Consider the following 13,633-nt stretch of genomic DNA (forward strand, 5'->3'; position numbering starts at 1 on the left):
GATTAGTCAGAAATTATGTTGGAGAACAATATATATTTCAGATCATCATGTTTATAGAGACTATATAATCAAAGAAAATTCAATAATTTAAAGTCACAGCTTTGAATTCACAGTGGCTGCTTGTATAATATTCAAATAAAAGAGAACAAAACAAAATAGAGGGGCCTGGCTTGTAAATATTGTTTTTAAACTAGGTTACATATAAGCCCCAAAGGAAGACGACTGTATTGTATAGCACTGAATGCACTTTTGAATTGTTTATTTTCCTAAACTATTGTCTAACCACCAAGCCCTCGCGAACAAAAACACCTCATCCCTATATTTATTATTAAAGGTTTTCAAAGTGTTACGCTTGTGCTTTCATATTCTCGGAATATATACGCAATCCAATTCCATTACAAAGTGTGAGTGAGAATCTAAAGCTGATTGAACGTGAAAAGGAGAAATGAAAACACTCATCTTCAGAGAGCCGGTTCAGAACTGAAGAGTATAAATGGAGCTTCTATTCAAATCATTCAAAGATTCTTGTAAACGCAATGAAAGAAGGAATCTATCTTCACCCACATCGAAGTTTTGTGAGATTTAACATCACCTCAGAGCGAGCCCAAGAGAAAAGAAGGGCGAGAAACTTCTCTGTCAGTCAGAGAATAAGTGCCGCAATTGAAACAGTCTCCTACATTTTTTTTTATCCAGCTGGATGATGGGTGCCACTTGAACCAAAGCTATGTGAAAAAATAAATTGAGTTTGACATACTTACAAATTCAAAATGTCATACATTCACTCGTTATTCACCCCACTTGGAAGGAAGTTTCAGTGATGGAACTGTCAAGTTTCATATTTTAGGCTGCAAGTCTGTGAAATGCTTCATTTTTTTTTTTGAAAGCCGGGGTAGATAAAAACGAATCTCAAAGCAAAGTTGGCCAATTTGTTTCGCCATCATACTGAACAGATTAAATTACCTTGACGCCTTAACAAGCTTTCATGAAAATGCTCGTAATTGATTCAAACTCGGCGTGCCAGAAGGAAAAAGCATCATGTTCCACCACAAACCGATTACTAACACATCCAGCGTCAAATGCGTTGCTTAATGTTATGTGGCTGAAATTAGTTTAGATCCAAAAAAATAATTTCCAGCTTTTTCCAATGCATTATGTATTGAATCTATTGCTTTCAAAATGAAAAAAAAAAACTAAATGGCTAGAACAGAACATGTAATAAATCACTGCTTTGCCTTTGGTGCCGTGCTACTGTTAGTTCAGCTCATGCTCCTGGAGGATCAGAGGGGAAAGCCTTCGACCGATGTGGCTGATTTGATTCCGCTTTTACCGGTGGCTGTGCTGAGAACGAGTACATGAAGCCCCAAGTGCTTCTGCCTTCTTGCCTGCCAATTAGAAGTGCCATATGTCAGAGGATCTGAAATTATTAACTCTGTACAGACTCGTTCACTGCGGGGTGACTTCAATCATCCTTTTTCATCATTCAATTTAACTACTTTGACTGCACATTGGATCTTTTCATGTGAGGCTGAATTATCTAGATTAGGTACTGATGGGTTTTGTTTGAGAAATTCATATGTACTGTACAGTTGAAGTGAGAATTATTAGCCCTCATGAATTATTATCCACCCTGTTAATTTTTTCCCCAATTTCTGTTTGACGTAAAGAATTATTTTTTCAATACATTTCTAAACATAACAGTTTTAATAACTAATTAATTTTATCTTTGCCAGTGGTGCATTTCCGAAAACCATTGTTAGCCAACTAAGCTCGCAAGTTCCGTTGTTACAAACCTAATTTGTATATTTGGCATTTCCCAAATACCATTTGCCGTTTCCGAAAACCATCGTTTGTCGTTACAAAGTAGTTTGTTGATTTGGTGTTTCCCAAATCCATCGTTACAATGAACATTCGCAAACTGCATCGCAAACTTGTACGTTTACAACTACTCCTCTTAAGCTGTAGTTAGAAGCGTAGTTCCTGGTTGTGTTCTATTCCCAGTTATCCCCCCTCAGCCCTATTACTTTCTAACGTTCCAACCATTCATCTTGGAATGATTTAAAAATTTGTGTAATTTGATTTCAAAATATTTTTACAGTTCAGTTTTAGCAATCTTTATATAGACAATTGCAATCCTTTGTAGTGCACTTTGAAAACATTTATGCCATTTTAAACACAGCCATGGCTCATGACAAAAGCTATAGATGACCTGTTATTAAAAAGCGGAATTTATGTTACGCCTCTAAAGCTTATGAAAACAAAATATATAGCAACGGCTTTAAATTATAGGTTATTTATTAAGAAATTTATATATACTGAAAATATAAATATATACATAATAATAATAATAATAATAAAAATAATAATAATAATAAATAATAATAATAATTATTATTATTATTAAGTAGGATTTTTTCTAATTTCTTAATAAATAGCCTACTGTAAATTACAACCATTAAGCATTTATTTGATTTATATATGAGATTAGAAGAGAGAGATTATACGTGTTAGCTAAGTGGTTTTATGTTTTAGAATAGAATATGGAATATTCTCAATAATATTTGTAAAGGAAACACAGGCCCTATATGTGCCGTTTACATCATACCTGTCAACCCTCCCGTTTTTCCCAGGATTCTACCGTATTATACAATTCTTACCCGCTATCATCCCGTAAAGGTATTTTCACATATTTCTACTATTTTTTCAATCTTTCTATGAAGGGTGACAATAAACGATAAATAATAAAGAGACGATCCTCCCTATACACACTTCTTACCACCGAACCACCAGGGGACCCCCCCCCTCTTGCTCTTAAATGTGAATCTGTTCTGTGCTCTTATTTTATTTAGGCATGAAAACACTTGGAAATAAATATAAAAATTACTGGATTCCCTTCCTTTCCATTGCAGGCGCCTTTGCCCCTCCTATGCAATCCTCAAAACAGTCAGTTCATGTAGCAGTGCTTGACTGTCAGACACACTCCATATTGATAAATACATGCTGTTTTCCAAACGAATTCTTTACACACGATTTGATGTGGAGCGAAAGTGGACACTATGTTTTGGGTGCGTGTTTGAACAGACATATACACATAATATTAATAATAATAATAATAATGATAATAATAATAACAACAACATCTAAACATGTCAATCTTAGTGGGTTTTCTTTTAAACACAACAAATTTTGTCTTAAATGAGCATAAAAAGTTTGAATGGTATGCTTTCATTATGGATCTGTCCATTTTTAAAGTGACACCACTGATATTTAATGCAATAAAAGGAAAAATCTAAATGAGGATTCATTCGCTGCTCTTTAATCAGAATGTTTAAATTATACAGTGAAGAAAATGTTAATGAGATTTGATAACAATTCAATTTCTTTATAATAGCTATTATTTTTAATAGGTTAAACTGTTTGCTAATTTATTTGCAGCTTTTTCATGTATACTATTTATTTAATCATTTGTAAATAATAAAAATTTAAAAACCATATTACTGGCTGTTAAAAAAAATTTGTGTAGAGGGGGAGGGCTCTCCTCTTTTCACATGCCAACGTTGACAGGTATGGTTTACATATATTTCAATTCATATGGAAAACGAGTGGAAAATGAGTTTTCTATAAAAACTAACATTGTTTTTTTTTAATGTGTGTGTATGTTGAACAACATAATTTGCAAAACAATTATTGGGTTTTTCTCTACAGAAGATGTTACTCCACCCCGTTAAGAGCATCATTATGGACGTTTTTCACTATAACTAAACTGGTTCAAATGATGAATCTGGAACAAAGCAATTATGGTTTTGGGAAACCATACGCCATAAACCATTAATTTACCTAATTGATGCATAGTACTATGATAGTTCAGTCAGTTTTATTAACTAATTTATTTTATCTTTGCCAGGGGTGAGTTTTTGGAAAACAATCGTTAGCCAAAAAAGGTCGCAAGTTCCGTCGTTACAAACATAGTTAGTTGATTTGGCGTTTCCCAAATCCATCGGTATTATATCGTTACTATATTGAATTTTTTTTTAAATGCATGTGCGTGTAAAACAATATCATTTGCACAAAAAAATAGGGTTTTTCTCTAAAGAACTTGTTACTCCACCCCATTTAGAGTGTCATTATGGACGTTTTACATTATAACTAACGTAGTTCAAACGATGGATTTGCAACAAACCAACTACGGTTTTGGGAAACGCTCATCACTACATCAGTCTTTTCCCAAACGATGCATCTTACTATGATAGTTCAGCCGCGAGTTGCGTTGTTGTTTGGGAAATGCACCTCAGGATGACAGTACATAATATTTTCTACATATTTTTCAAGCTACTAGTATTCAGCTTAAAGCGCAATTTAAAGGTTAACTAGGCAAGTTGGGGTTATTAGGCAAGTCATTTTATAACAGTGGTTTGTTCTGTAGACAATTGAAAAAAAATATTGCTTAAAGGGGCTAATAATATTGACCTTAAAATGGTTTAAAAAATTTTTTTACTGCTTTTATTCTAGCTGAAATAAAACAAACAACACATTTTTTTCCAGAAAAAAAAATATTATAGGAAATACTGTGAAAAATTCTTTGCTCTTTTAAATGTAATTTGGGAAATATTTAAAGAAGAAAAAAGAATTCACTGGAGGGCTAATATTTCTTCAGCTGTATAGGAGTTTGCACTTACGCTGCCTTTATGTGCTGTATGAATGATCTTTAGTTTGAGTTTACAAGTCAGAAATTGGATATGAACGACCCATATTTATAAATTCAGATATCCGAGTTTCTAAGTTTGGCAGGCCGTAAACCTTTAACATGGCAGAGTGGACAACAGGTTCTGCAGTATTTATTTGTTTATTGAAATATAAATCAAATTTGATAACATAAATAAAAAAGGCTGAAATGCAACAGTCAGCCTTTTTAAAATCAGTCATTCGTTACTTGTTGAGTCATTTACAATATGCTATTTTGGCTGTATATTGCAAAACTGCAGTTCCTACAATGCATTATCTTTAAAATTATCTTTAATTGACCTTTTCATGGTGTTTTTTTCTTGTTGGACTCATTCTGCGAGGTTCAATCTGCTGGAAGTTCAGCGATACGCATCTTCATGTCAGGTTAAGTAAAGGATGCTTGAGCATTTATGGCCTTTCAGCTTAAACTGACCTCCCTGAGGAACAGGCTGCTTTCTACTTCTAGTGCTGCCATTTCACGGTTTCCTGTTTTTCATTTAATGTTCCCGCTTAGTGACGTAGTGATCCTATATTTGCCACGTAATTTTCACAAATGTAAGTAATTAAATATATGCACAAAATTATTAGCGGTGTGATTTTTTTTTTCTTTTTAAAAATATTTCCCAAATTATGTTTTACTGGGCAAGGAACTTTTCACAGAATTACCTATATTTTTTTCTTCTGGAGAAAGTCTTGTTTATTTTATTTTGTTTTAATAGTTTTAATTTTTAAAAATCATTTTAAGGTCTAAATTATTAGGCCCCTTAAGCTATATATTTTTTGATAGTCTACAGAAAAACCATCCTTTACAGTGCCTTGCCTAAATACCCTAACTTGCCTTATTAACCTAGTTAAACCATTTTAAGCTCAATATCTTGAAAAATATCTAGTCAAATATTATTTACTGTCATGGCAAAGATAAAATAAATCAGTTATTAGAAATGAGTTAATAAACCTATTATGTTTGGAAATGTGTTGAAAAAATGGTATTTTGGTTCAACAGAAATTGGGGGAAATATACAGGGGGGCTAATAGTTCTGACTTCAACTGTACATTCTGTTAAATACACTCATGGAAAGGTACAGGACTGTCTTGGGGTGGCAGCAAGATAAAAAAGCTAAAAAAAGCTACATTGTAGCTTACATTTCCCTGGCACTTATTTTGAAGTAAAGAAGACCGTCAAAAATTTTGGCTCCTGATTTAACCCCTAAATCAACAATCACCACATTTTTCTTTCAAGTTCAAACTTGAAAATGATACATGATATGCATATGATAGTCTATGGATGTCAATGGTTACAGGTTTTAAGCATTTTTCTAAATATCTTCTTTTGTGTTTAACAGAATAAAGAACAAGGTTTATAACCACTCAGGGATGAATAAATCGTCAATAAAAGTTCATTTTATGGGGGTGAACCAACCTTTTAATGGGTTAAATAATATACTTAAATTTTTATTTTTTTTTTAAAGAAAAGAAAAAAGTGATGATTGTAGTTTTGGAGACTTTCTTTCTAATTTAAACAATTATTCAGTTGACCAATTCTTTTTAGATTTTTCCCCACTCAAACTATTCTAACATTTTTCCTCTTCCAGGCTGATTCATAAGACTTTCTGTCGAATTTCTGAATTATTACGCTCATAGGCAGTTTCAGTGTTTTTTTTCTATTTTCTTAAAGCCACTTGCACATTGCGATACATGACTGAGTGAGTTTGGCTTGTTTCCGTGTCCGTATAGCCCTTTGAAACAGGTCATGGTTTAAAAAAATCCATTACTAGTCACCTAGATGTACAAACAATGTAAAAGGTCAATGGAATATTTATTAATATGTTAAATAATAAATATATATTTTCCCACTGACTTTTTTGCTCACCTTTACCATAGGTGTTTTCATTTCTCTTTCTGGGTGTGTAGAACGTCGTTTCACATTAACATTGAGCCTTTCTGTAGCTCAAACTGTAAATCATCTCTGTAGTAACTCCAAGGTCATGGGCTTGATTCACATGGAATTAATGATCGGAGAAATACATATGGTTGACTGTAATGTGTCTCTTTGAATAAAAGCATCTGGCAAATGCATAAACGTATGTGTGGAGTTACTGTAATGTTATTAAATCAAATCAGGCATGACATCATGTCAGCTACGGAAAATGACAAGCGAGCTCAGTCTGATTGTTGCTATAGAGACCAGTTTGATAAATTTCATTGTCACCAAACTTGACGGATTCGTTGGATTCAAAAGCAAAGCAAAAGCCTAAATACCCTGTGACTCATGGCATGAGATTTTCAGAGATTAGGCTCTCTAAAATGAACAGTCATTACAGACTGTTGAGAACCCATACACAGTCACTTACAAATAATGCTCTCAATTCCAACAAAACACAAACATGTTGATTTGGGAAACATTTTGTACTGAATATTGAGTAAAATGCATTGTGGAAAATAGAATTGATTTTCAAATAGTTTTTGAATAAAAAAAAACAGCATTTGCTTGTCTGTGGTGCTCTGTGGTGGTTCTTAGTGTGATGTTTATGCAGTTTTCGGGTGGTGATTTGCTTTTCTGGTTCCTTGACATGATTCAAATCCATTTTAAATGCAAGAATAGAGTATGTTTAAAAGTCTGGGTTCAAGACATTGGAAACACTTTAGTTTAAAGACCAATTCTTAAATAATAGCTTGTGGCTTACTAGTATGCCTATTATTAACACATTGGCTGTATATTAGTCCTTATATATACTAATACCCCCAATACCTAAACCCAACTACTACCTTAATAAATTAAGAGTTTATTGAGGCAAAAGTCATAGTTAATGGTGTTAATAGTGAGAATTGTACCTTAAAATAAAGTGTGACCAAGAGATTTTTACTCACCAACGCTACATTTGTTTAGTTTAAAAGTACAGAAATATCGCAATTGTTTTTCCTCCCATTTAAAGTGGCTGCTTTCTAATTTAAAACATTTAAAAATTTAATTTGATCATGCGATGGCAAATTTAAATTTTCAGCAGTCATTGTTTAAATCTTCAGTGTCACATGATCCTCCTGAAATCACTCCAATAACCAGTTTTTATGATTATTTCTTAATTAGAGAAAGATGACAGTGTACATGAGTTATTAATGTCTACACCTACTCCACACCTAAACCCAACCATCACAGTTATTAACGTCTACACCTTCCCCAACCCTTAACCCAACCATCATCGTTATTAATGTCTACACCGTCCCCAACCCTAAACCCAACCATCACAGTTATTAACTTCTACACCTTCCCCAACCCTAACCCCAACCATCACAGTTAAACGTCTACACCTTCCCCAAACGCTAAACCCAACCATCACAGTTATTAACATCTACACCTTCCCCAACCCTAACCCCAACCATCACAGTTATTAGTGTCTACACCTTCCCCAACCCTAAACTCACCCATCACAGTTATTAACGTCTACACCTTCCCCAGGCCTTACCCAATCATCACAGTTATCAACTTCTACACCTTCCCCAACCTTTAACCCAACCATCACAGTTAATCGTCTACACCTTCCCCAAACGCTAAACCCAACCATCACAGTTATTAACATCTACACCTTCCCCAACCCTTAACCCAACCATCATCGTTATTAATGTCTACACCGTCCCCAACCCTAAACCCAACCATCACAGTTATTAACTTCTACACCTTCCCCAACCCTAACCCCAACCATCACAGTTAAACGTCTACACCTTCCCCAAACGCTAAACCCAACCATCACAGTTATTAACATCTACACCTTCCCCAACCCTAACCCCAACCATCACAGTTATTAGTGTCTACACCTTCCCCAACCCTAAACTCACCCATCACAGTTATTAACGTCTACACCTTCCCCAGGCCTTACCCAATCATCACAGTTATCAACTTCTACACCTTCCCCAACCTTTAACCCAACCATCACAGTTAATCGTCTACACCTTCCCCAAACGCTAAACCCAACCATCACAGTTATTAACATCTACACCTTCCCCAACCCTTAACCCAACCATCACAGTTATTAGTGTCTACACCTTCCCCAACCCTAAACTCACCCATCACAGTTATTAACGTCTACACCTTCCCCAGGCCTTACCCAATCATCACAGTTATCAACTTCTACACCTTCCCCAACCTTTAACCCAACCATCACAGTTAATCGTCTACACCTTCCCCAAACGCTAAACCCAACCATCACAGTTATTAACATCTACACCTTCCCCAACCCTTAACCCAACCATCATCGTTATTAATGTCTACACCGTCCCCAACCCTAAACCCAACCATCACATTTATTAACTTCTACACCTTCCCCAACCCTAACCCCAACCATCACAGTTAAACGTCTACACCTTCCCCAAACGCTAAACCCAACCATCACAGTTATTAACATCTACACCTTCCCCAACCCTAACCCCAACCATCACAGTTATTAGTGTCTACACCTTCCCCAACCCTAAACTCACCCATCACAGTTATTAACGTCTACACCTTCCCCAGGCCTTACCCAATCATCACAGTTATCAACTTCTACACCTTCCCCAACCTTTAACCCAACCATCACAGTTAATCGTCTACACCTTCCCCAACCCTAAACCCAACCATCACAGTTATTAAGGTCTACACCTTCCCTAACCCTAAACCCAACCATCACAGTTATTAATGTCTACACCTTCCACAACCCTAAACCCAACCATCACAGTTTTTAATGTGCAGCCATGAGTTGCGGAGGCTTTCATACTTGACGGGCTCGCAATTGTACTGCTATTTGTGACTACAGGGGGCGACGCTGAGTAGGCTAACATGTCGTGACAAAACGGATGAAGAAGTCAGCAAGTTGCATGGTGGAGTTGCTATATAAATGAATATAATAATATATCAAATTAATTGGTTGTGGATACATTTGGAGAAAACTCGTGAAAACATTCAACATAGGCTCATTCTGAAAACGTAGCCCTATATATGTTTCTGGAGATCGCGAATTATGTAGTCAGAGCTACGTATGGCTACATTTCGTCTTTAAACTGAACGATATGAGGTGGTATGATGTCATTCCTTTTCTCGCTTACCAGCTGACTGCTTACCTCCGTGTGGATGGCTTTTCCGCTGTTACCAGTTTGTCCGGTAGCTCGACACATATGTCGGCAGACTTGAGATGCAGAGCAGAGTTGACCATGACAACTGGGTTAAAGACCGGTAAAGAACGATTCCAGAAAGCAGATAAGACAAAAACAGAAGCCAAAAAATTAAACAAAACAAGTAAATAAGAGGGTGAGAATGTGGTAAAATCTGAAAATGTGGTAAAAATCAGGCGAAGGCTTTTATTTTTCTGGATTGCTTTTTAAAACACTGCGGTTGAGTTTAGGGAGGGTGGTGGGCGGGTCATTAGGTGCTTTTTAAAATACTATTGGTTAGGTTTAGACAAGGGGGGGGGGGATTGGTCAGTCGGTCAGTTAGTCAGTTAGTCAACAGCGACCTTATATGAGAAGAGAAGCGGATTTATGTGAAAAGAGAAGGCGCGAATGGCACGCACGAAAGAAATTTGAGATCTGAAAAAGCGTTCACAGTGACCTCTGGCGGATTCACGAAAAAAAAAACTGCAAAAAAAGTAGCTCCTGGGAAGTATTTTGCTTTCACTGGAAATGTATGTAGGGGTAGGTAATCAGAATGAGCCTGGGTTAAAACATTTGGTGAATATGTTTTCTGGAAAGTATTTTCGCCATCTTGACAACAACATCTCGTTGTGACATTAGGCATGGTTCAATGAGATCTCGATAACTGCAAGTTACGCCCCTCTAACTTACTACAAATTACGCCCCTTCATGTCACCTCCCTGTCTTGCAGTCCGCAGACAGATACACATAATTACTCTGTCATATGTTTTCATGCGGTGGATGCCCTTCAAGCTGCAACCCAGCACTGGGTTCACACTGTCTTATACACAAACTCATCCTTGAAGAATAAAACAACAGTATTATTACTTTTAATTGTTCTTATTTGTACTAAAATTATTTTTTAAACTTTTAGTTTAACCCATTATGTAATCCACCATAAGTAAAAAAGAAACATCTTTCCTGGGTATGCTGACATACAGTATCATTCATCTCGGTGGATAGTGTGGGATGCATTAGATGGCAAAGTTTAATATTTATGCCAAAAGTATGAGCAAGATTACTGCTGTTATTTATTATTCACCTCCAATTCCAGTGTGATTCAGTTGGTTTTTGTTTAGTAGACAACTTGCTTTGGCTTTTTATAGCCCCTGTTAATAATTTCAGCTTGTACCCACATCAAATCAAATAGAGAACATGGTGTGGAATAAGTGGGGGCCCATGTGAATTTTCCCCCCTTTTTTTCAAACAGCCTATCAAGCCTAAAATACAATAGACGCCATAAAGCTTGTGTTCATGTGTCTCTGAGCAGGAGCTTCACAGGTGTGCTTGAGCGTGAGTCATTAAAAAAAGCCATTTTCAGTCCAAATATTACCATAAACACCTCAGAGCATGAGAGATTACAGGAAAAAAAAGAAAAGAAAAAAAAAAAAACAGTTACTCATCCTTTCACACTCCGCGGCACTCAAAGGCTCAGCAGACATAATGACAGACTTGATGACTACTTTAAACTATTTTTTCGACCGCAGGTGCACTAATGTATTATCTCAATCTCCTAAAGCAGAATACAGAAAAGTGCTTTGAAAAGAAAGCAGAAACCTTTGCAAAAGGATCCAAGACATGGCAATATCTAGAGTTCAGCATAGACATTCATGCATACACTTGTGGCGCATTTGAAAGTGCATTTGCAGTACGATGAATATAAAACATTGATGCTCCTAGAAACCTGCCATCCTGAGTTTAGTTTTAACTGTGTTCCAAAACACCTGATGGAATTTTCAATTCTATATGAATACTTGATTAGCCGAGTTCAACTCTGCAGGAAGAAAGGAGAGGAGATTCTGCTGAGACATTGGGATAAAAAAAGAGAAATCGCCCTGCCATTTTCTACTTAAGGGCTCACAAAGTTCCTGCAAAGAACACAACTGGCTTTAAAATTAAAATATATATGAGAAAAATTTGAAAAAAAGACCAGTCCTGGTGTTTTTCCCCCCACAGTATTTTCATGAAATGTTATTCATATTCTTTCTCCTCCAAATGTCAAAGGAAAAAAGCTTCCTGATTGATTGACAGTCAAGGTAATGGTGGACAATTCAAAAACGACATGTTTTTTAATTTTTTTAAAGTGGACCTATTATGATAAATTCACTTTTAAAAGGGCTTTAAGCAAAACTGTGTGACAACAGTGCGTGAATATAGCCAGCCCAGCCTGATCTCACGAGAAAACGTAAGTATTTTACGTTTTGTCAGTTTAGTGGCTAATTCAGTTTAGTCGTACGAAATTGTACGATTTTAAAAAGGAGGCGTGGCACCTAACCCCACCCCTAAGCCCAACCGTCATTAGGGGATGAGCAAATCATACGAAAATGTACGAATTAGATCGTACGAGTTCATACGAATTAGCCACTAAATCAAAAAGTTACGAATTGTCATGAGATTGTGTTGGCCAGCCTCTAATGGTAAAAAATTATTAATTCTATATATCATAATCACTCTCGATAAAAAAACACTTTGTACATGTCATCAGATTGGAAAGCCCTGCCCATGAGTGATGATTTCTCCCTCAGTAGCAAAAACAGCTCTGAGTGAGAAGCAGTCATCTGGATGCACAAATGAGCTCCTGAGTCTCCACAGATTGCGTTCTTCTAAGACAATTTTTTTCACATTTTCAGCTTTTTACAGACATAAAGTTAGTCCTGTTTTGAATCTGCTGTCATGCTGATGTGTAGGTGTTTATAGCTCCGCCCTCGTTTTAAAAGAGCTAAGAGCACAATCTCATTTGCATTTAAAGTGACAGTCAGCAAAACGGCGCAATTTGGATCAAAGCCTAAAAGGGGCAGTTTCAAAGAGTTATAAAAAATATTTGTGATCAATCAATTAGTGCAATATTTAGGGTAAAAAATGAAATAAATTTAAATAAACAGGAAACATCAAGAGAAACATAAAACATATTTAGTTAAAATGCATTTTAGTTTGTAATTATTATAATTTTTTGTAATAACTGTTTTATCCTTCTATTCCTAAAGATGTTAGTTGACTAAACTCTTATATTGAATAAAAATATATTTTGCATAAATGCACCAAAATATATTGGCTATATTCACTGAGAAATTGATTGAAATATAAATTTTTTAAAAAGTGGTGTACTCATTTATGCTTAGTATTGTAACTAATGATGAAAAAAACTAAAATGAACCATTGTAATGTCAAGAAAAACATAAAAAGTGAACGGTTATTGACGGTATATAATTACTGTTAACCAGGTAACAGATTTCTATTATAGCATTTTACAACTTTCTTTAACGTTAAATTCACAGCCATTTTTTAAAAGGTTTTTGAATATTTGGGTAAATAAAATCATGTTGTTAATATTAGAAACTACTACAACTTTTTTATCAATACATTTTGGACTTTATAACACTCTGGAGTAATCGCAAACAATCCTATACACATCACTCGAATCAAAATCTAAGAATAAATGAATTGGACCTCACAGCAAGAAGGTAGCTGGTTCGAGCCTCGGCTGAGTCAGTTGGAGTTTCTGTGTGGAGTTTGCATGTTCTCCCTGCGTTCGCGTGGGTTTCCTCTGAGTTCTCCGGTTTCCCCCACAGCCCAAAGACATGCAGTACGGGTGAATTGGGAAGGCTAAATTGTCCGTAGTGTTTGAGTGAGAGTGAGTGTGTATGGATGTTTCCCAGAGATGGGTTGCAGCTGGAAGGGCATCCGCTGCGTAAAACATGTGCTGGATAAGTTGGCGGTTCACTTCGTTGTGGCGACCCCAGATTAATAAAGGGACTGA

Source organism: Danio aesculapii, chromosome 1, assembly GCF_903798145.1.
Source record: "Danio aesculapii chromosome 1, fDanAes4.1, whole genome shotgun sequence".
NCBI classification, from domain to species: Eukaryota; Metazoa; Chordata; class Actinopteri; order Cypriniformes; family Danionidae; genus Danio; species Danio aesculapii.